The following is a 23,122-nucleotide window of genomic DNA, read 5'->3' as shown; positions in this document are numbered from 1 at the left end:
GGGTGGGAGGTATCACCCTCAGGTGCGTCCTCCAGTTTCTCTACTTTCTCATCCATCACTTCATAGGGAGCTGGGGCAGGAGGTGAAGGGGATTGAGTTGTTCTGGATTTAGGTAGGTTGGGGGGCCTGAGGTCCTGGGACCTATATAATGCCCATGGGTCTCAGTATGCCCAGTTAGGTGTAAAGGCCATGGGAGACAGAACTAAAGGTGGAGCTTGCCAGTCTCATGTGTCCACAGATGTGTGGTTCTGAGAGGGTCCCGGTTTAGGTGAGAAATGGTGAGGGGTGTACATTCTTGCTTAATCCTTTTCTTCCTCATTGCTGGTGAGAGGAGGGGCTGAGATAGTGAGAGTAGCAACCAGGCTCGGTCCCAGTCTGGCTGTGGTACTGTTAGTCCCAGGTGTTGAAGCAACCAGGAGGTCCACCTGCCTGATGAATTGCTGTGGCACCAGGAGGCTCAGTACTGAGGACTGCAGAATGCTCTGGCTGGGAATCTGGGTGAGAGCTGTCAGTGCCACTGACTTGTGCACTGTGTAGGAGCAGCAGGTGGCGCCATTGTGCTGCTCGGTGCTGAGCTGGAAGGCTTGGTTTTAATGCACAGAGTGCCATGAGAACTAGCCTGCACCAGATCCTTAGCTCCTCGGGAAGTCTCAGTACTGGACGTTTACTCACAGTTCGGCGCGCTCGGTGCCATCATACTGGGATTTTTCCGTTGGAGATAATTTTTTTTGGAGGTGAATCTTGCTGTGGCGAAGAACGAGACTGCTTTTACGCAGCCTTTTTAGGAGCAGACTCTTTGGTAGCCGTTTTTGAGGTAGAGCCCCTGTCAGACACTGCTGCTGGCGACTGTTGGCCAGAAGGCATCCTGGACGCAGGATCAGAGGCTGGTCTGAGGGATTTCTTCACCATCAGGAGTTTCAACTGGAGAGCCCTAGCCTTCCTTGTCCTAGTGGTCAATTTTTTGTACTGGGGATATGTAGTGAGGCGGCCTGGCTCCCAGCCGCACCTGAGAGGGACGAGGGACGGCCAGAACAGCCGCCTCAGTGGGCGGAGCCACCACCGCCTGTCCCCGCCCCCCGGAAGTCAAGGGGCGGGACAGGAAGTATAAAGGCCCGGGCCCAGCGCTCAGTTGCAGCCCGGCCGCTGGAGAGGACAGACGCTGGTGCCCGAGCTTCTGCTGAACCAAGCCTTCCCCGAGCCTGGTACCCAGAGGAGGACTGGCCGAGCCTGCCCCGAGCCCGGTACACAGAGGAGGAGTCGAGCCCACCTGTACACCCGTCTCCTGAGGAGCCAATGCTGGTGGACCCCCCTGCGGAATCCACGACGATACAGGTACCAACGGAGGGGGAGATTGGAAGTGGCCCGGGGATAGCCGACCCCAGTCTGGCTGCCGCCGACCCTGAGCCTATGTCAGTGTGTTGCGGCCAGAATCCCCACTGACTGCAGCAGATCCCCGCCGCTGCTAGGGCCCCGGGCTGGGATGCGGTGGAGTGGGTGGGCCCGTGTCCCCCCTGCCACCCCCCTCACGGTTGGCAGTTTCCCCCTCACCCCAACGCCCAGGCTTAGAAGCCTGGACTTACCTGTTTGCTGCTCAGCCCTGCCTGAGGGTCTGAGCCTGGTATCTGTGTTGCTGCCCTGCCCTGAGCTAGGGCGCAGGCTTAAAGTACTGTTTGTTTGCTCAGCCCCGGCCTGAGGGTCTGAGCCCAGGACTACTGCCTGTTACCCCGCCCTGATCGAGGGCGTGGACTGTAAGACTGAACTGCTACTCAGCCTCCTGTAGTGAGGCGGCCTGGTTCCCAGGCACCCCGAAGGTGAAGAGCGACCCCTCACCTGACAAGGGGACCCGGACACGGACCCTTACACGATACTTTTGAGCAACATTTGTCTCCCCTAAGCAACGGACATACGGCACATGGCCACCGGAGAACAGTATAGAGAGTCTGCAGGCCAGGCAGCGTTTAAAGCCAGGAGAGCCGGGCATGCCTGAAGGAATATTTATTTCAAATTAGAAATGGGAATAATCCCATTCTTGTCCCTCTTCTGTCTTTCACGGGTACTCACCTGGGAGGCGGGATGGGGAAGGGGAATGTGGACAACTATTAAAATATTTTTTTTAAAGAAGATATAAAGTAGAGGAGAAATAAAGGAATGAGAGGCTACTAGCTGGGAAAAAAAACTAAAATAATTGAATTATATAATGTTATAAGGGGTGTTGCTGTCACTCCGACTCAAGCCAAAGGAGGTAGAGAAGGAACCAGGAGATGGTTGGTTGCGCACACTAGGGAACTGCTCAGAGCAGTGCGAGATGCAGGGCCGGCTCCAGGCACCAGCTGAGCAAGCAGGTGCTTGGGTCGGCCACTCTGGAGAGGGGTGGCAGGTCCAGCTATTCGGTGGCAATTCGGCGGAGGGTCCCTCACTCCTGGTTGGAGTGAAGGACCTCCCACTGAAATGCTGCAGATCGCAATCGCGGCTTTTTTTTTTTTTTGGCTGCTTGGGTGGCAAAACCCCTGGAGCCGGCCCTGGTGAGATGGCTGCTGTGCATGTGCGGCTAACCGGGGCACTGCTACTACAAATCTCCCATTAGAAGTGCAGGGCACCAAGACACCTAAAGTGGAGCACCCACAGTGACACTCCTCAACAAAGAATCAAAAGCTATTCATATTAGCTTTTTTACTGAGCTAATAAAACTCACAAAAGATGTGTAAACATCCAGGTTGCTGCAACAAGTTTGTATTATTTATTCAGATATTAAGGGGCTGATTCTAATTGACGTCAAAGTTACATTCTTTTGAAAACATGGACCAAATTCTCTCCAAGTTAAACCAGCCTACATATGGAGCGACTCCATTGACTACAAATGAGAGCAGAATCTAGCCCAGAGTATTCCTTTTGTTTTGGTTACAGTTTTCATGGATGTATTTCCCCCCCCGCCAATTATTTACTCTTTTAATGTGCGTTTTACTGTTGTGAATGCTGCTGGCTTGGCAGTCTTGGAGACTCAAGTCATTTGTTTAGCTACAGAACATGGCCAGAGATAATGCAAGCTTCCCCCACATCCTGCTGTGAGAGAATAGTCAATAGTATGGTCTAGCGGACTGAAAATGGCATTGGAATCAGAAATTCTTGTGCTTCTACTACTGAGTTTCCTAAACTGATGTAGAATCATATAGGAATTCCCTCAAATAACAACTCCCCAATCATTATATTTTATTAAATATTATTATGTACTAGGGAGACCAGACAGCAAGTGTGAAAAATTGGGATGGGGTGGGGGTGGGGGTAATAGGATCCAATATAAGAAAAAGATCCAAAAGTTAGGACTGTCCCTATAAAATTGGGACATCTGGTCACCCTATTATGTACTCATTGAGCACCCTAAGATGTGCTAGGCAATATGCTGACTAATAGAAAAAGAGAGAGGAGGGGTTAAACCTAGCTGATTTGCCTTAATCACCAACCACTGTTTTTAGCTTCTGGAGGAGCTGTGGTAGCCGTCCACAATGGAGTAGAACATAATCATATATAAAATCATTCATTTAAAACAATGAACCCCAAAGATACTTCATGGGGTTGCATTATCTGTCACATCTCCCCTAGAAAGGTTACATACAATCCCAGATCACAATACTACATAAACTTAATACAATAAGGTTTTTCAAGGATATTGCAGGAAGTTGCCATATCTGTCACACACAGAGCTTACAATCTCAGGACCTGCATTGGGTTCCATTAACACAGAACCCAGCACCCATGTGGCATGAAACCAATGGTGCGCTACACAGATAGTGCTAGCAGATCTAAATCAAGATCAGGGCCTTTGCAGATACATACCATTAGAAGAGCTCAAACAGAGGGAGGAGGTAAGAGAGATGGGGGGCAAGGGTGACAAATCACAGAATCATAGAATATCAGGCTTGGAAGGGACCTCAGGAGATCATCTAGTCCAACCCCCTGCTCAAAGCAGGACCAATCCCCAACTAAATCCCCAAATGGCCCCCCTCAAGGATTGAACTCACAACCCGGGGTTTAGTTGGCCAATGCTCAGAGCCATGAACTTGCTAAGCAGTATCGCACCTGACATCTTGTGTTTTTATGATTGATATAACCAGGTTAAGCATTCCAGAAAAAATGATGCATGCAGCTAAAAAGTCTGTATAAGCCAAAAAATATCATGAAGTCCAGGCCAAAATTCGTAGGGTTTTTTTCAACAGAATCCAAGAGACAGAGTTCAAATCTGGATGTGCTTTATTTGTATGTGAGGTAAACACATAAGTCAGTAAGGGTTCCTCAGCGAAGTTAGCATAAATGCAGAGCATGCCTTCCCATGGAGATACTTTCTTGTAAAACCAGTAAAACCAACAAACAAATTTGCAAAAAATAACATGAAATAAAATATTTTGTGTTCTAATCTGTTGTGAATGTTTATCGAGTAAATACATAGTTCAAGTGCCTGAGCTACCCAGATTGATTTGATTTAAAAAATTTCCTGTACAGATCGTGTTCCAGGGCAGACAGGTTTTATTACAGTGCCTGACATGCAGTTTCTCTGGCTTCACAACAGAGCTTTCAAACAGTGCTTTGAAGGCCTTGTTTTACTGGGAGGAATTCCCCACTTCTCGCCTGGGTTGCTGGTCTCACATCCTGGTACAAACAAGAGCTTCTGTCCCACATACAAGTTTTTATTTATTTTTTCTTGTGGACTGTCTAGTCACTAATAATTCTGGTAAATATCTTTCCCGCTCACACTGAAAAATCTGTGGCTTTTGGGCCGTTTCCACTTTGCCACTCATCCACTTTGGGAAACAGGGACCAATAAAAAATAAAAAGATTGGAGGAACCCGCTAGTGGAGCATGATCTAGACAAATACCAAAGGTGGCTGCATTAAAGAAGACAGGAATAGGTTCAATTCCTAATGATCTTACCTAGTGCATGCTGTACCTCAAGCAACATGCTAAATTGCCCTGCAGCCTGCTGTTGACTGTCTCCTCTATTCTGCCTTAGCCGTATGCTTATACTACAGTAACGGATGCTTTCAAAACGCAGGCAGTAATGGGGCCAAACCCCATCAGACAAGTGCAACAACAGCTATCAGATAGAACAGCAAAGTGTGTCCCACACTGTAGTAAGCGGCTATACACTTCATACCTACCATCTGCTGGCTAGCACCTGCTGCTAATGGCATTGTATGCCCTATCCAGTGTAGGAGGCTGGGTAGGCCAATAAACGAGAGACCACAGTGATTGTTAAGGATAGAATCAGCACCCACTGATTCTTGCATTCCTCCAATCGCCTATGCACAATGAAGGAATCTTTTTTGACAGAAGGAAAGGACCTTCCTCTATCTTCTCTCCCCCCTCCTTTTATGCACATAAAGGCAGAAGTAATCCCATGGGGAAAGGACTGGGCAGCATATGCCCCAGAAGAAGGGTATCCAGTGATTTTCAAAACCTGACTCTGGCTGAAAGCATGTATAGCTCTTTAAGGCAGAGCAAGTGACTGTGAGGAATCAATTCTGTCCAGTAAAACTCCATGTAGGATTTAACTATATATATAGTTCAAAACTCAGGACACCCTTTTTATCATGAGGAGGAGGAAGATAATGTGCTTGCCAGGGAATATTATTTTACCTGCCTACCTTGCATTTGTTATTATAATTGCCTATGTGAATGGGGATGGATTTGATTAACTTTCTAAGCAATTTTTAAAAATTATGTAGTTTTCTAATCTTAGTCATAATCAACACATCTTTAATGAGCTGTTCCATCTCTTTAAATGGCAGGTGATGCCATACAAACTAATTAGTAGATTTAAAACATGCAAATTATCCACCTTATTTCTCATTAATTCTATGTCTGTTTTAAGCTTTGAACTATAATAGGGTTTGCTACTGCATACAATTCCATTTTAAAGAGGAACAGAAAGGCTAAAATAAAAATCAAGTTAAGCAAAAATGTATGTTCTGAATAGTAACCAGGCTGTTCAGGCATTCAGCACAGAAAAACATTTAACTTCCCTATTTCTGAATTTTTTCCCCCTCTTTGAAATCCTCTGGCACTTCATGTCTGACTAATATCATCCCATCATGCATCTTCTCAAGAACAGCTTCACTGATATTGTTTTGTGCTGTGTGCCTTTTGGAGTCTGAATAATGGAGTCATTCTGAACGTATTGGGTGTACCTATTTTAATTTTAGTTTTGCAGTTTACCTTTAAGGATTATCTGGTTAACTAGAAGGCTTTGGAAAAGCAGAATATTTTCATAAAACCTTGGACAAAAATCAGCCCTTGTGTAAGTGAGTGAATGCATGACTCACTAAAGTAATAGGAGTTGTGCTCACTTACACCAAGGTCCCTTAACTAAGAGAACAAAATGTTGTTTACTAAAATCATGCTATATTCAATTTGTGGTGCACTAATAAACCTTTATACAACAATAAAAACAACATTCTGCCCTCTTCTTCACCCTATGGATCATTTATCCAGAGTGCATATGCTGTACTTTTTGCAGGCTGAAATCTCCTACTTTAAGTCATATATTCAGTACCATATGTAATTAGGATGACCAGACAGCAAATGTGAACAATCAGGACAGGGGTGGGGGTGGGGGTAATAGGAGCCTATATAAGAAAAAGACCCCAAAATTGGGACTGTCCCTATAAAATCGGGACATCTGGTCACCCTATATACAATGCAGATCCATGGTGTGCTGGATTGTTTAACTATAAATCCCTAAAGTGCAGAAGCAGTATATGAATTAATATGATACTGAATATGCCACTGAATACTCCAAAAATCTAGCTTTGGAGGCAATGCCAATACAGTCTTACGTATATGACTTTATTGTTACATATTCAGCAGCTGAGGATAAAACAATAGGGATGAAAATCTGAAATTGTTACATTTTCTTCTATTCATCGGAAGAACATCTTGCTCCCATTTCCCAAGAGCCCAACTTTTAGCTGATCTCTCATGTTACTGTATTAATTAGCGCCTCAATCTAAAATCAATTTGACCAGTTCAAGTGAAATGGTGGCATCCTCTTTGCTTTAATGAGGGCTCAACAAGAATAGACACTCAGTTGTTCTGCTACAACAGATTACAAAGAAGTATTCCATTGATTTACTGTACATTTTACCATTAGATGCGCCCCGGCTCTCAAACTTCTGAAGATTGTTGTATGCAGCTCAGAGGGTCAGTAAGTTTGGCCACCCCTGTCCTAGAGTATGAGATACATGAAAATGAAATAGAATCTAAATGAATTTACTAATTATATAAAAGGAATACAACAGGGTTTTCCCCCCTGGGTACTTTTCTTTCTGTATAGCTGTAACGTATCTAACATGCTATTGGTGCCTGTAGAGAGGGTTCGTCCCTCTCCGGGGCGGCAGGGAACCACACCGCCTTCCTTAGTCCTTGCACGGCCCCTTGGGGAATCGGTCAGGCCTCAGGAGTCCTGGCTCAAGCCATCCTGCAGAGGCTGAGCACACACAGGTAACAATTAGCAGATAACAAGCCCAGGGTGGGGCAATAAAGAGTCACAGCTCAGGCCCTTAGGCAGGGGCTGAGCAAACACAGGTAAATAGCAAACCCAGGCTTCAGCCTCCGAGTGTTGGGTGGCAGGGGGGACGCAGGCCCTCCCACTCCATTGCATCCCAGCCCAGGGCCCTAGCAGCGGCTAAGGTCCCCTGCTGTGTCAGTGGAGATCCCGGCCACAACACACTGACATGGGTTCCAGCTGTGTTGCAGCCAGACTCGGGTCAGCTGCCCCTGGGCTACTTCCCAACTCCCCCTCTGGAGGTACCTGGGTCAAGATGGTGTCCTCAGGGGGGTCGATCACCATTGGATCCTCGGGGTAGCTGGTGAGGGGTAGGCTCAGTGACTCATCTGGGTAGCTGGCAAGGGGTAGGCTCGGCAACTCTCCCACACGCTGGTCCGCATCGAGTATCAGCCAGTCAGGCCAGTCTCCAGGTCTGCTGCTGGTTGCTGGAGTCTCCCCAGCGGGAGCTGGGCCGTAGGCATCTGGCCTCTCCAGCGGCTGCCTCCTGAGTGAGCTCTGGGGTTGGGCTTTTATACTTCCTGTCCGGCTTCTGAACCCCTGGGTGGAGGGCTTGAAGTGCTCTGGCTACACCCACTCTGGTGTCCGGTGGAGCCAGGGGCGGCTCTAGACATTTTGCCGCCCCAAGCACGGCGGCATGCCGCGGGGGGCGCTCTGCCGGTCGCTGGTCCCGCGGCTCCGGTGGACCTCATGCAGGCATGCCTGCGGAGGGTCCCGCTGGTCCCGCGGCTCCGGTGGACCTCCCGCAGGCATGCCTGCGGAGGGTCCCGCTGGTCCCGCGGCTCCGGTGGACCTCCCGCAGGCATGCCTGCGGAGGGTCCCGCTGGTCCCGCGGCTCCGGTGGACCTCCCGCAGGCGTGCCTGCGGAGGGTCCCGCTGGTCCCGCGGCTCCACTGAAACTGCGGGACCAGCGGACCCTCCGCAGGCACGCCTGCAGGAGGTCCACCGGAGCCACGGGACCAGCGGACCCTCCGCAGGCATGCCGCTGAAGGCAGCCTGCCTGCCGCCCTCCCAGTGACCGGCAGAGTGCCCCCCGGGGCATGTCGCCCCAAGCACGCGCTTGGTGTGCTGGGGCCTGGAGCCGCCCCTGGGCGGAGCTTGTCCCTCTCTGGGGCACCGGGGAACCACACCGCCTCCTTATAGTGCCATATGAATAATAAATATATATACACACACACACACACACACACACACCTATAATACATTATTTAATACAGACGCTAGGCCCCCGAAGGGCTGTGTACCAATATGCAAGGTCAGGGCCTTATTTGGTAAACCTGTTGGCAGCAAGTGTTTTCTGTTGACCAAAATCTCCTATTCTGGCCACCATTTCCTACATAAAATCATTTATAAACCAGCATTAATTTGTTTTAATTGTTTTACAATATGTTCAGCTTTGATGACAGAACAGCTTAATTTTGGATCAGGCTACTGTATGCAAATCTTGTTTTTTAGACATATAATTGTTGAAATGAGTGGTTTTCCAGCTATTAAAATGCTACAACTTCATTTCTTTGCAATAAAATATGTGAAATGACAGCACTCAACTCTTGAATTCCTGCTAGACCATGCTCTTGCAATCTCATATTTAGATGCATTGCTACAACAGTGTTTATGTCCACTTGCAGTTTCTAATAGGAATACCATAAGCATACATTACATTTCTTTGGATGTTCCTTGAGGAAGTGGGAAGCTAAAACATTAAATCGTTTTAAAGTCTTTTTTTTTTTTACAGCACCTAGCATCATCATAGTATGCATGTGTCATTTTAGTGCCTGAGTCTACTCCGTTTTTGTTGGTTTCCAAAACTCCCTTTACTTTCAATGGTGTAGGATTGGGCCATTAATTAAGATTTGGTCCATTTCAAAATATAGTTTATATTGTCTGTTTTGTTTAATAGGAAAATCTTGTTGAACTTGATGTTTTTCATTTTCACTGCTGAAGTCTTTGAATTGGCCAAAAACTACCCTGGTACCTTTAAAATTATTTCCCTATTCAAATGATCCATTATTAGATTTCTTCCAGCCAAATGAAATTGTTGCTACCAGAAATTAATAAGGCAGATAATCTGAATGGAGCAGTACAAATGCTGAATTCTTTACTTTATATTTTCAGTTGAATGAGTTTTTATGGTGTGGTAAAATAGAAACTAGGAGAGAGAAGAAAAAAAGTCTATACATTCAAAGATACTCATCTTTAAAAAGGGGAACAAAGAGGACCTGTCAGCATAACTTCAGTACCTGAAAAATACTGGAAGAAATTATTAAACACCAATTTGTAAGCAGCTAGAGGATAATAGGGTTATAAGTAATAGCCAACATGGATTTGTCAAGACCATATTATGCCAAACCAACCTAATTTCCTTCTTTGACAGGGTTACTGGCCTGGTGGATGGTGGGGGTAAAGGGGGCAGCTGTAGCGTGAGATATCTTGATTTTACTAAGGCTTTTGATACATTCCCACATGACATTCTCAGAAGCAAAGTAGGGAAATATGGTCTGGATGAAATTACTATGAGGTGGGTGCACAACTAGTTGAAAGACCATACTCAAAGAATAGTTATCAATGGTTCACTGTCAAACTGGGGAAATACATCTAAGTGGAGGTACTGCAGGGGTCTGTTCTGGGCCAGTACTATTTAATATTTTTCTTAATGATCTGGATAATGAAGAGTATGCTTATAAAATTTGCAGATGACACCATGGTGGGAAAGAAGTTGCAAGTACTTTGGAGGACTAGATTAGAATTCAAAGTGCCCTTGACAAATTGGCGAACTGGTCTGAAATCAATATGATGAAATTCAGTTAAGACAAGTGCAAATACTACACTTAGAAAGGAAAAAAAATCAAACACACAACTACAACTAGGGGAATAACTGGCTAGGCAGTAGTAATGCTAAAAACGACCTGGTAGTCATAATAGATCACAAATTAAATAAGAGCCAACGATGTGATGCAGGTGCCAAAAAGTCTTATACAATTCTTGGATTCTTGCCACACTTTAGGAAAAATGTGGAAAAATTAGGGAGAGCTTAGAGAGCTACAAACATGAGAAAAGGTTTAGAAAACCTAGAAAGGTTAAAAAAATGGACCTAATTAGTCTTGAGAAAAGAAGACTGAGGAGGGAGCTGATTATAGCCTTTAAATGCATTAATGGCTGTTCCAAGGAAAATGGTGATCAATTGTTCGCCATGCCCACTAAAGGTAGGACAAGAAGTAAACTGCAACAAGGGAGATTTAGGTTAGCTATTAGGAAAAACTTTCTAACTATAAGAATAGTTAAGCTCTGGAATAGGCTTCCAAGATTGGTTGTGGAATTCCCATCATTGGAGGCTTTTAAGAACAGTTAGACAAACAAACACCTATTAGGGATGCTCTATGTATAATTAATGCTGCCTCAGCACAAGGGGCTGTACTGGACCTCTTGAGGTTCTTTCCATACCTACGTTTCTATGATTCTAGGAGTTATACAGTCAGCTGCATGGAGTTCTGACAGACCACAGAAGCACATGCTGCAGAAATTCACAGCTGGACTTTGTAACTTTCCTTCAAACTCACATAAAGCTCCTTTTTCACAGTGATGTTACTCTAAAAGCTGTAAACGTACAGATAATCCTTGGTTACTTTGATTCAGTGAGATGCTAAATGCCCCAGGTGCCACTGAAGGCACTTGAGGAGCTTTATGCCTCTCAGTAGGCACTGAAGACCTTGAGAGAATAAACCCATTTTCATTAAAAAAACAGAAGTTACCGGGGCCAGCTATGTGGACAGGCAACATGGAAGACAACTATTGGCACAGCTCTCTTTCAGCCACTTGCTCTGTCAGGTTCAATCTTGGTGGTCTTTGCCATAACGGTTCAGTGACTGACAGCTCTTCATGTTCTGTTGGGAGCTGGCAGTGTAGGGCAAATGGGCTTGCATGGCACAAGTAATATGGTATGCCCAAGCTAGAATAGCACTGATCCTTTTTTTATCTCCCCTTGTGTGCGGATCATTGCTCCATGTGCACATTTTGGCCTGTCAGTCTGCTTCTGACATTGACAAGGGGTGGTTGAGTTTTGAATTATACAAAAACAGAAAAGGAAAAAGGATTTCTTCAGCTTTGCGGATGTTTCTTAATGGATGACTAAATGTGGGACAGCACTACTTCTGCAAACTTTTAAACCTCTCTCCCGAGAGAGTTGCTGAGATGATTAAGCACAGTACAGATTATCTGCTTATGTTGCCAAGAGACCACAAGAAACTTGGGGAAAAGGAATGCCTGTAGAGTGGCAGTCCAGAAGCAGGAGACCTCTATCTGGCTGAATCTTTTCTTCATATATGACAGGGGAACTGCAGATTTAAGGATCTGAATCTCCTGGTTTAATTTCCACAGAGAGCTAGGAGGGGACTATTTGCATTCTAATCAACTGAAGAATAGTAAGGAAATTCTCTCTCTCTCTTCAGTGCTTAGCTGCACAGTCAGCTGTAGTGATCATTTGCCATTTGGTCCATTCCTGTGTGTCCGCAAGGCCTTGATGGCCCGAGAGTCCAACATCGGAACAGACTTGATGAACCCATGTAATAGGTGGTCTGCCTCTGGGCTGTCTCCACCCCTTGTTTGGTGGAATTTTATCCCGGATGTTACAAGCCACCCGGAGAACAGCATTCGCTGGAACGTTGTGTGGCATTCTTGCAATATGTTCGAAAAACATAGGGCGCCATCTGCAGACAATGGCCCCAGTAGTCTGAAGACCGCAGTGACCATAAACATCTTCATTACAGAGGAAGATCATTCCACTTTATGCCCAATATATGACATTGGCATTTTGTGTGGAAAGCTTCCAACTTTGCCCAGTCTTCAGGGCATAGGCTATGGCTACATTAGCGCTTCAAAGCGCTGCCGCGGCAGCGCTCCCGCGGCAGCGCTTTGAAGCGCTAAGTGTAGTCAAAGCCCCAGCGCTGGGAGAGAGCTCTCCCAGCGCTGTCCGTACTCCAGCTCCCTGTGGGGAATAACGGACAGCGCTGGGAGCCGCGCTCCCAGCGCTGGGGCTTTGACTACACTGGCGCTTTGTAGCGCCGCAATTTGCAGCGCTGCAGAGGGTGTTTTTTTCACACCCTGCTGCAGCGCTGCAAATTTGCAAGTGTAGCCATACCCATAGTGTCCATTTTTCGCAGCCATAGAACAGTACGGGGAGTTCAGGAATAGATCCTGAACTTGGTTGTTGTGTTGAGATGATGTTGGTTCCATATTCATTGTAAACGACTCATGGCAGGTGCTGCAATGCCAATCCGATAGAGAACCTCAGTGTGAAAGTTGGAGGAACTGGTGAGTATAGAACCCAAAAGCTGGAGACTGCTTCAACAGTTTTGTTATTCAAAGAGATTGGAGTAGCGGGTGGACCTAATCCTAGATTTTGCAGCTTTGTATTTGACCATGAAACATGGAGACCAATCTTAGCTGACTCATCCTCCATTTGCTGGAGTGCCTCATGAAACCTCTATATTAGAAGAACAATGTTGTCAGCATCGTCAAGGTCTGAGAGTGAGAGATCACCAATCTTAATGCCTATGGACCTGACAGAATGCTGCATTATGAAATCCATTGCCTGACAAAAGAGTGCAAGGGCCAAGACGCAGCCCTGCCTGACACCAGATACTGATTTAAAAGGTGCTGACGTCCAATTCCCCAGATGTACACAGGCAGTGGTTCCATTATGCAGCTCTCTAATCAAGGACACCTATGCCCTTTAAGACCTTCCACAGTGCGGCATGGTCAACTGAATCAAATGCAGCCTTAAGATCAACATACACTATGTGCAGGGGCTTCCTGAACTCAGAGTGTATCTCCGACAAGAAGCGGAGGGCCAAAATGGTGTCTAATATGGACCTGTTCCTTGTAAAGCCTGAGTGTTGGGGGCAATGCTTCCGATGTAGTAGAGGCTCCAGGCGTGCCAGCAAAACATGCACAGACATGTTCCTTGGAACGGACAGCAAGGTGATCGGCCTGTAGCTCTAACATTCACTGCATGGTCCCTTGCCCTTGTTAAGCGCGATTGGAAGGTTCCAGTACTCCACACCAGATGAAAGATGGCCAAAAGTGATTATGCTATAGGCTAATGCCATCCCCCTAAAGCTGCTAAAATATGCTATCAGCCCCGGCCGTGTGTACATTTTTCACTTTACAGATGGCACGCTTCGCTTCATCCAATGTTGGTGCATCAGTACAAGTTTCTGGGTCTGGAACCACAGTGGCTGCCAGATCATCCAGCTGTGAGCATGCAGCAGCTGGAGGGTGGTTCAGGGCATTGTGATAGTGTTCCACTCAGCATGTGAGGATGTCATCATATGATTTACATCAATGACCTTGGCTGTCTTTCCCAATGCCTTTCGTAGCGACTAACTCTTGACCGCTGAAGTTGTGGATCACACGGAATGCTGGCTTTAAGTCTCCCCTGGCTAAGCCAAATTCAACATCGTCCACCACTTGGTTATAATATGCCTCACAATCACGGAGTGCCAGGGTGTTAAATTTTCGCTTCAGCTGGTTACGAATGCACTTATTGCCGCACTGGCGGGCTGTGGCCTTCAGTGTAATTATCTGGAAAGCCTCTTCCAATGGCCATGGTCGGCATGCTGCTGGATGCCTATAGCCAATCGTCTGCTCAGCAGATAGGTGGAGGATAGAAGTGAACAGAGACTAGGCAACCTCCACATCATCCAGCAAGTTGGCTAGAGCCAAGAATCTATTGCTGACATCAGTACAAAACCTGTTGGCTAAACCTGGCACATGAAGTGCATCGATGTCAAACTTCTTCATCATTGGAGAGGGATAACCTGTTCGTTGGAATGTCAACACCATATGGGCAACCACTTAGTGGTGATCTGTGTTTGCCACACATTCCGGACCACAATATACTCTACAGGAGGTGGAGAGATGCCTGTCATGTGTGATGATATGGTCCATCCTTCTGAGTGATGCCATTGTGAGAGATCCGTGACATCTGGTGTATGCGTCGCCGCTTGAACCATGATCCAAGAATGGAAAGATTCTGGGAGGTGCAGAATGTGAGCAAGCAGTAAGCCTTATCATTGGGTATACCTGAACCATAATGGCCAAGGACCTACCTCATGTAAGTGGTTGGGGATGCCAGAATACAGAAGTAAGAAATCTTCCAACTTGTGATGTCTGTGATCTATCAGCCTTGCTTCCGTTAAGCCTGCAAGTGATATGCCAAAACAGTCCATTTTGCATGAGAAAAAGTGACCTGATGACCACTCTTGTGAAGAGTTGTAATATTCCAGGTTGCAATTTTGATGGACTGGTGGAGATCCCAGATATGATTGGATGCATTGTCATAGTATACTGCAGACGTGCCTGCTGATATCAGAGGACACGCATCCCCAGGGGGGCTTTGGCATAAGCCCATCATATTTGCACCGAGGGAAGATGGTACTGGCAAGGCATCTACAGCTGAGAGTAAGGCAGGGGCTTTAACCCTGGTGCCGAGTGCTAAGTTTTTCATGGTCAAAAGCAAAAGCAAATGATTGTCCTAAAAAAACTCTCATCCCACTGAGATGAGACAGAGGCACAGTAATGCAATCCTTTTCCTGGTTTACTAGTACTGGCTTCACGCTACGCGACCCGAGCTGTTGAGTCTTTCTCAGCAACTTCCTTCACCTCAGGTAGCTACATGCAGCTGTTGCCCTCCATCTTGCATTAGCCATCATTTTCAGGGTTCTCGTTGGACCTGTCCACCTCGCATAATACCCAGGGCAATATTTTGGACAAGCCTTCATCACTGATGGCATAGCTCCAATGAGCAATCCTCTTCTTCAGGTGTTACACCCCCTCCACCATGATGAGGTACTTGTCGGACTCGGGGAGGGAGGACTGAAATTTGTATAAGGCAATAGTATGTAGTTGAGCTGGAGAACCAATTCAGAAAGGAAGGAATAAAAGTTAAATCTGCCTCTTCACCCAGATCTGACTTATTACATGGCATTCAGTAAAAGGAATCCATAAAAGCATGCACTGTTCAAATATGTACCTGACCTCAAATTTCAAATCTCTTTAGACAAAATCCCTCTCTAAAAATTATAAGTATATTGTAATGCTTGTTAAAGGTGCCAGAGTGACAGCTCTGGAGACAGATGTTTTCTGTTTGTTCACAAGAATAGCACAGCACAGGAAGGGGCAATGTCAGCTTCCCACACCGCACCTCAATGCCTCAAACCTGACTTGGATAGATAGCTGCTAAAGTCTTTGTGCTGACTGCAGAACATGGTCAGAAGCAGGTAATAAAACAAAACAACAACATAGTAATACCACCTAACTCTTACATAGCGCTTTTCATCAGTAGGCAGAACTACAAAGGCCAGCTCTGAGGCAATGAATCCCTAGCCACATGTCATCACTCCTGCCCATGTCATACTAGGAGGTACATGCTCAAGGGATTGAAAGAGAACTCAATCATGTTAGCGATTGATGAGACAGAGGAGATTCAAAAACAACAACATGGTGCATTGGGGAATTATACACAGACATGCCAAGTTCCAAATCCAAAACATTAATATATCTAGCTAAGACGTTGTACATGTGCAATGCTAACATTACTTTCAAGATATAACTCATAGGGATTGAAAGAACTCAAACATGACTAGGAAATCCGTATTTTAATTAAGTTGTTAGTTATGATGCATCCTCAAAGCAATGTTGTTGCCAACAGAAATCTTCAATCTAAATGAAAAAGTAGATAATTAATTCTAAGGGTTTTTGTTTTGAGCTTTTTAGTTTTTTTTAGCAGGCAATGTACTTTACTCGTGATAGATTTCTCGGTCTGCCTCAGCTGTTCTAATGGCTTCTTCTTGTGAAAGCTTTGAATCAAAAGGAACATATTTGAAACATTTATTATGGTGTCAGGCTGGGTATGTATTTTAATAGGAGACGATAGAAGCCATTAAAAAGTCAACATCTGTCAACAATTACTACACAGTTACCATAAATATCTCCTGTTCTAAGTCCAGGGAAAAGCTTCAGTCATCTCAGATGTTTGGGTAGCTGTTGTAAAATGCTAACTTTCTGACTACAACCACTGCAGGCAAACTTCCAGTCTGAGACAAATGTAAATCTGTTACTGCTACAGAAGAAAATTGCTAACAGATTAAATGTGCAATGGAACCATATAGAAGGCTCATTTTTATAAGATATTTTGACTTGAAAAAATTCCCAGTAGGGTGCCTAGGTTTGCTTTTGTAGCCTACAAAGTTCACTTCTGAATTAGCAGATGCTGTCATTTTATTTTTTTCATTCCTGAAGGTAACACCCCTTTCTCAGGCCTTCAACAGTAGGTAACTTCAGGAATTACCTCAGCATTGGACAAATTACTTCTAGTTTCTCTTTGGAACTGCCTCTCATTGAATCCTCCAATCCAACAATTGAGATTTTCTCTGGTTTTATTTATCACAGAATACAGGTATTAGATGAATTGCAACCCTCTAAACCTGCAGAGTCATCTGATCTGGTGGAGACATTCATCTCCCTGGGAAGGTAGACAGCAGTACCATGCCTTTTCTTCCTCTAGGGTTTCAATGAAGAAAACACTTAAATGGCAGTCACACTCTACAGGAACTGCACAGGTAGAAGCACCTTGGGAGCACAGTGGTTTCTTTTCTGGGCCAAACCCAATGATTTGGGGGACTGGTCTGGCTGGTTATGGGGACTGGGCATAGCAGGGGATTGTGTCACTGTGCCAACTGCCCGGTGGACTTTATCCACAACTGGGGACCCGCAGCCCAGATTCCAAACCTATAGGAATCCTAGGGACATTCTAACCAAAGCTCACCACCACGACATCCAGAGTTTTCCCCTTTGTTTCCAAGCCATCCCTTCTTCCCTTAAGCAAGCCTTTTAACCTACACATACACAAAAAGGCCTAGTTAAAAAACTGTAGGATTATTTTACCAGAGAGCATACCTATGACAGGGAAGTACATTCTCTCATTTGTTGTGATACTCCTCCAACAAGAAGGCTACATCATGCATTTTCCTATTTGGGCACACACCTAGGCGACCCCAGAAATTCAAAAATCTTGGGTCAGATGCCAAGAAATCACAAGGCTGGCCCCAAAAATCAGATTTTTTAAAAGAGATTATATTGTGGTTTTTTCCTGTCTTTGCTTTTTGAACTTCCAAAGCAGGTGTGGCAGTTACAGTGTTTCCAACTCTCCCAGATTTATAGAGTAAGGTGTTTCTGGCCCCTTGATTCAGGAACTCTCACTGGCTGCCTGATGGTGCAGTGCACCTGCCCATCCCAGCAATTAATTATGCACATCCCCTGCCTCCACATTAATTCTCTCCCCCCCCACTCCCCCCCCCACATCTGCCCTTGTCCCTCAGTGTACCTCTACCACTTCTGCACTTCCAGTGGTTCTTCACCCCCTTCTCCCAGCTGTTGGGGTGCAGCTGCAGCAGGACACTCTTCTCCCTCTTCACAGGTTTTGAGGGGGGGAGGGACCCCCAGAATGTCTTAATCTTGCCTCTCCTACTACCCAGGCCTGATGCTGCAAGGATGGGGGTGGGGAACAGCAGAGAGTAGATCTACCTATTATTTGTAATGGGTGGAGGACACAGAGCTGCCCAGCTCTTTCTGCTCCCTTCTCCCCTTTCCTCTGAGAATCAGCTGCTCCCTCTCCCCTACCCAAAACTCCTCCTGTGTCCTGAGGGGAGGAAAGTGGCAAGAACACTACTTGTCACCTGTCTGGCTTCTCTTCCCCAGGACCAGGGGGAAAAAAGGCAAATGGAGCAGGCTTTCCTCTGGGCAAAGCTGGAAATTGTTGAGGGCTGCCTGGTGCTTCTGGGGTCATAGTGAGACTGGCTGCAACAGGGACCCAATTGATGTTACTGGAGATGAAATTACAAGAGTTGGCAGCACTAGGTCTCTCACCTCTAGTGCTGTATAATAATGACTGGATTCTGCTGCCATTACATACCCTACCCACTGTTAGTCCTTGTCGGGATGTTGGTGGAGCCGGTGGAAGCTGCAGAGAAAGCCATCTTTTCCTTACTTGGCACTCAGTAATGCATTTGCGGTACTGTCCAGAGTTAGGGACAGTGTGGAGCAGATCCCCTTGCTGAGTTTGCTGCCATGCAGCTGGAACGTGCTATATCCCTTCAGAAGGTGCAGCACTCTCCCATTGCACTCATGCTTCATAGCCCAGAGCAGATCAGAGCCTGGACCCTATCCTCACCTTCTCCCTTTTGTTACTACAGGTGGAATAAGGCAGGAATAGTTCTTGTGAGTCCACAGAGAGCTGGTAAACGCAGCCTAGACCAGCTATTATTATTTACAGCTGTCTTTGACTGTTGCCGAGACAGTGCCAGCTCATTTCTTACTAGCACAGGGGGAAGGAGAAGGGGCAATGAGAAAAATCATGATTAAATACAGTCCCCCAGTGCAGCAATTGGAATTGTGATTAGCTCTTATATGAGCAATACAAATGAGTGTCCTTCCCCAGGCCCACTGAAGAGATAGGTATAGTCTGACCCTTAATTTTATGAGTTGTGATGTTAATTGCTTTATAAGATGTGAATAATGATATGCTGACATAAACAACTACAGATGTTACAAAATGACAGCAATTTAAGCCAAATATGATGGGAATGTGAAGAGAAATTTTATGCTGAAAGATTTGGGGGGGTGAAAGCCACAGGTTTCCCAGCAAAATCTGAGAGGAAAAGTCAAGGTCTTTGTGCAACTGTGGTCCATTCCTTTGTTTAAAAACAAAAGTTTCACTTTGGGTTGTAAGCTAGAATAACTGGTACACCATGAGTTTAGTCTTTTTCTTAACATTTCTGTAGCTACAGCATTTAATTAAGTCAGCATCACAGTCTAATATTTCAAAGCTTGGCAGGTAGGCAATGGCCTGGGGAACAAGCTATAATAATGCTAGTTAGGTGCTAATTCAGCAGTGTCAGACAGGGCACACCAGCACTACATCGTCCCCACTATACAAGAGGTTAACTGTTAACTGTCCCATTTCCTTGCTCAGGACTGCTAGTGAACCACCAGAAAGAAGGGAGAGCTTCATACCTGGGTGAACCCCAGCCTGATGAGTCAGGAAAGCACCTGTGTATGCACAGGTAAGGCCTCCCCCAGCAAACATCTCTTCCCCCCAGCATAGCTACCTTTCACTCCCTCTGCAAAGCTCTTTGTGGCTGAGGGGAGTGGCACATTCAATGCACATTTTGCTGCATACATCTGGGGGTTTTGCATGTTTCAGGTTCAAAGTGTTGACTAAGGGACAGGACTTCAATTACAGTTGTAACAGGAAAAGTGTGGGATTAGGATCAGGAAGCTGGACCACAAGCGGTTCCTTATCTTAAAAGTATTTCACAATATGAAAAAGTGTGAAAGTCAACATGGCGATGCAAGTACCAGGAACCAAGAGAGATTGTTCTAGAAAAGCACAGCAGGTGGAGGAAGTCAGTCAGAGAGAGAGAGAGTGTGCAAGAGTACACTGGCAGTCAGTTGGGAGACAGCTGTCACTCAAATAGTGAGCCCTGAGCCCAGAGCAAGAAGTGTAGGAAACTGTTGTGGAAGTACTAATAGGAAGTTGGTTGCACATAATAATCATCCTGTGCCTTGTTAGTTCTATTGCAGTCATTGTCTGAAAAGATTCCCCTGTGCCACCACCTGAACAAAGTTAAAGGGCTAAGAATCTTTTAATGATGTGTATTTTGTAGGCCCTCAGGATTAGATTTAATTGCTCTGATTATTTACAAGGGACTCTCAGTTAAAGTTAGAACACTGCAATGGCCAGCAATTTCAAAGCTGGCAGAGATTCAGGCAAAAGTTTTCTTTGATTTCAATTGAGGTGAATTCACAGCTCTCCAAATGAACTCCCAGATTCAACCCAAAGTATCACATTCACCAGCAACCTCTGCATGGTTTCAAGATGAAACTAAAAATTAGCCCAGGTTTTCTCAAAACTGTGCTCAGATTGACTCAAATCAAATCTTTTGGCAAACCTGCACTAAGATTAATGTTCAGGGGAAAAAAAATCTGGTCAGTTTTACATGGTTTTCTTGGGATTATTTCTTACATCTTCACCCAACAAAGAGTGGGTGAGGAAAATAATTATTAGGAGTGCTCTAATGATTGTCACTTTGCATGCTACAAAATGTTCCAGTCTAAAATGAAGAGCAAACAAAATATAAATGGATTCTTGCAGTTTTTTCACTCACTAGAGGGCCAGTCCACAAGAACAGTTTTCCAGGTTGCTATGAGAGGAGATGGGGGCTTGGAAGAATTAGAATTTTTCCTTCTTTTAAAAATAATTTTGATTAATTATAGTGTTTACTTTTAAGCAATTTTTAGATTTTATCTATTTACCTTTTCACAGTTGCACTAAATCATAGGTTTCAAGCTTTTAAAAATATTTTTATCGATTTAAATTTGTGGGAAATTGTGATGGGAGGGTCAGGCAATTATTTAATTACTGTAGATGTCAAGATTCAAAGAATTAAAGCTTTATAAACTGTTAAAACACAGGTTTCAGCGTAGTAGCTGTGTTAGTCTTGTTAAAACACAAACTGTCAACCCATCATGTCAAAATATACAAAAAATAACCTTATATCAATAAATCATACTGTTTATTACTTTTCATTCACTAGTCCAATTTGTAACAAGCCTAACTAAAAATCCAGTGATTTAGACTTTTGACCCTAATAAGAAAAATGCTGCTTAAGAACTTACTTTGCCTATCTATAAAATTTCAATCATTGAAATATTGTTTGTTGTGTGAGTGTGTATGGTGAAATCAACGTTTACTGACATTCACCAATACAAATCTAATCCTTCCAAGGCTATATATATATATTTATTTATTTTGCATGTTGCATCTCACTGGGTCTTGTTAAACTGGAAATTCTCATTTCTAATGAAAAAATAACCCTCAGCAATGACACTGCCTTTCTAGTTTTGCAAGCTAAATGTTTACATTACCCAAAAATATATTTTCCAAATTTTTGTTTCTACCAAAATATAGTTTGTTCTGAGATAAGAGAAAGATAAAACAATGTGTGCTACCATTATTATTTTTCTGTATTGTTTGTATTGTGGTAGCATGTAGGAAGAGCCTCAGTCATGGACCACGACCCCATTGTGCCAGGCACTGTGCAAACACAACCAAAGATCTTACAATCTAAGCCAGGAGGAGTGCACAACAGAATTAAATCCACCATACCTATGCCATAAATGTTTAACATGTGCAAATATATTTGTGTCCTAAGCCTGGCATCCTTGTTAAGTTTTCACTCAGTCCTCACTCGGGCAAAAAATCCACTACCATCAATGAGAATTCATCTCAGTAAGGACTGAGTTAAAAAAGGAACCTCCTCATACATGAATAAAACTAGGGTTATTTGTCTTGCTTGTCTGATGCTTGCCTGCTTTTCAAGGTTATTTGCCTTCTGCTTCTCTTATGACTGATGGAACAATTTTATTTTATTTTTAGCTGCTAGATTCCAGCTTAAGCAATTTAAACAGAAAATGAGTTGAGCAAGTGTACCAGATTACAAAGAGAATTGGATGTATAATGAATGATACAAGAGGATGACATTGGAATAAGCCAAACTAAGAAATAACTGTGAGCTGGAATGAACGGTGGGGGAGAGACAATTCCTTGCAAAATTATAAAAAGAGGAGATAAACTAAATGAGGTCAATGGAAAACAAACAACTGCTACATAGAATTGGTATAAAACAGGCTGTGGTGCCACATATAAAGGAAAAGGAAAAAGTATTCTGTGCACACAAACATTGTATCAGAATGAATTATTGCATCCCTATCAAGCAGAAATGGAGCTAGCACTTTGAAATTTGTATAGAATCATAGGACTAGATGGGACCTCGAGAGGTCATCTAGTCCAGTCCACTGCACTCATGGCAGGACTAAGTATTATCTAGACCATCCCTGACATGTTTGTCTAACCTGCTCTTAAAAATCTCCAATGATAGAGACTCCACAACCACTCTAGGTAATTTATTCCAATTTATACTTCAACTATTGCCTTAGATCTCACCCCCGTAAAGAGTATAGCCACAGCTACATCAGTGTAAATGTGTAGTAAAATCTTAATATCTATATTTACACCTGTCTAACTGAGATCAGAATCTGCTAATTGAAGTAAATGGAAATCATTTGCAGCAGCTGAGAATCTGGTCTGTGTCACTGTATGGAATATGTGGAACACCTTGTGATATTATTGATACCAGTGTTATGAAATTGCAATGAATCTTGCCACATATGCCATGTAAGGTATCTCTGAAAATGTTACGATGTGTCAGGTATGATGATCTTGTTTATATCACCTTTGTATTGTGAGTTATAGATATGTACGGTATATGTGTATTTCAAAACTTGTGCTGTTTCTGAGTGACACCCCCAGACCAAATGGCATCAGCACTAAGCCTGCTTGATGGCAAATCAAGAGACACCAGCTGTTCAATGAACCCATTTAGAGAAGGTAGAGGCTACACCTTATGAGACATCAAGACATGTAGGGGCATGCCTATGGCCAGAACTCTA

General features: G+C 44.5%; 1 long non-coding RNA gene across 1 annotated transcript in view; it reads left to right on the top strand.

Moving 5' to 3' along the window:
- Positions 1 to 666: 666 nt before the first annotated feature.
- The window catches only part of LOC123367190, a 42,312-nt gene continuing 19,856 nt past the window's right edge, over positions 667 to 23,122 (top strand). Inside the window, exon 1 of the long non-coding RNA XR_006578346.1 lies at positions 667 to 1,332. This is a non-coding gene — a long non-coding RNA (uncharacterized LOC123367190). The remainder of the gene's footprint in view (positions 1,333 to 23,122) is intronic.

This window comes from Mauremys mutica, chromosome 3 (genome assembly GCF_020497125.1).
Source record: "Mauremys mutica isolate MM-2020 ecotype Southern chromosome 3, ASM2049712v1, whole genome shotgun sequence".
Taxonomy (NCBI): domain Eukaryota; kingdom Metazoa; phylum Chordata; order Testudines; family Geoemydidae; genus Mauremys; species Mauremys mutica.
This window is presented reverse-complemented; position numbering and strand designations above follow the sequence as displayed.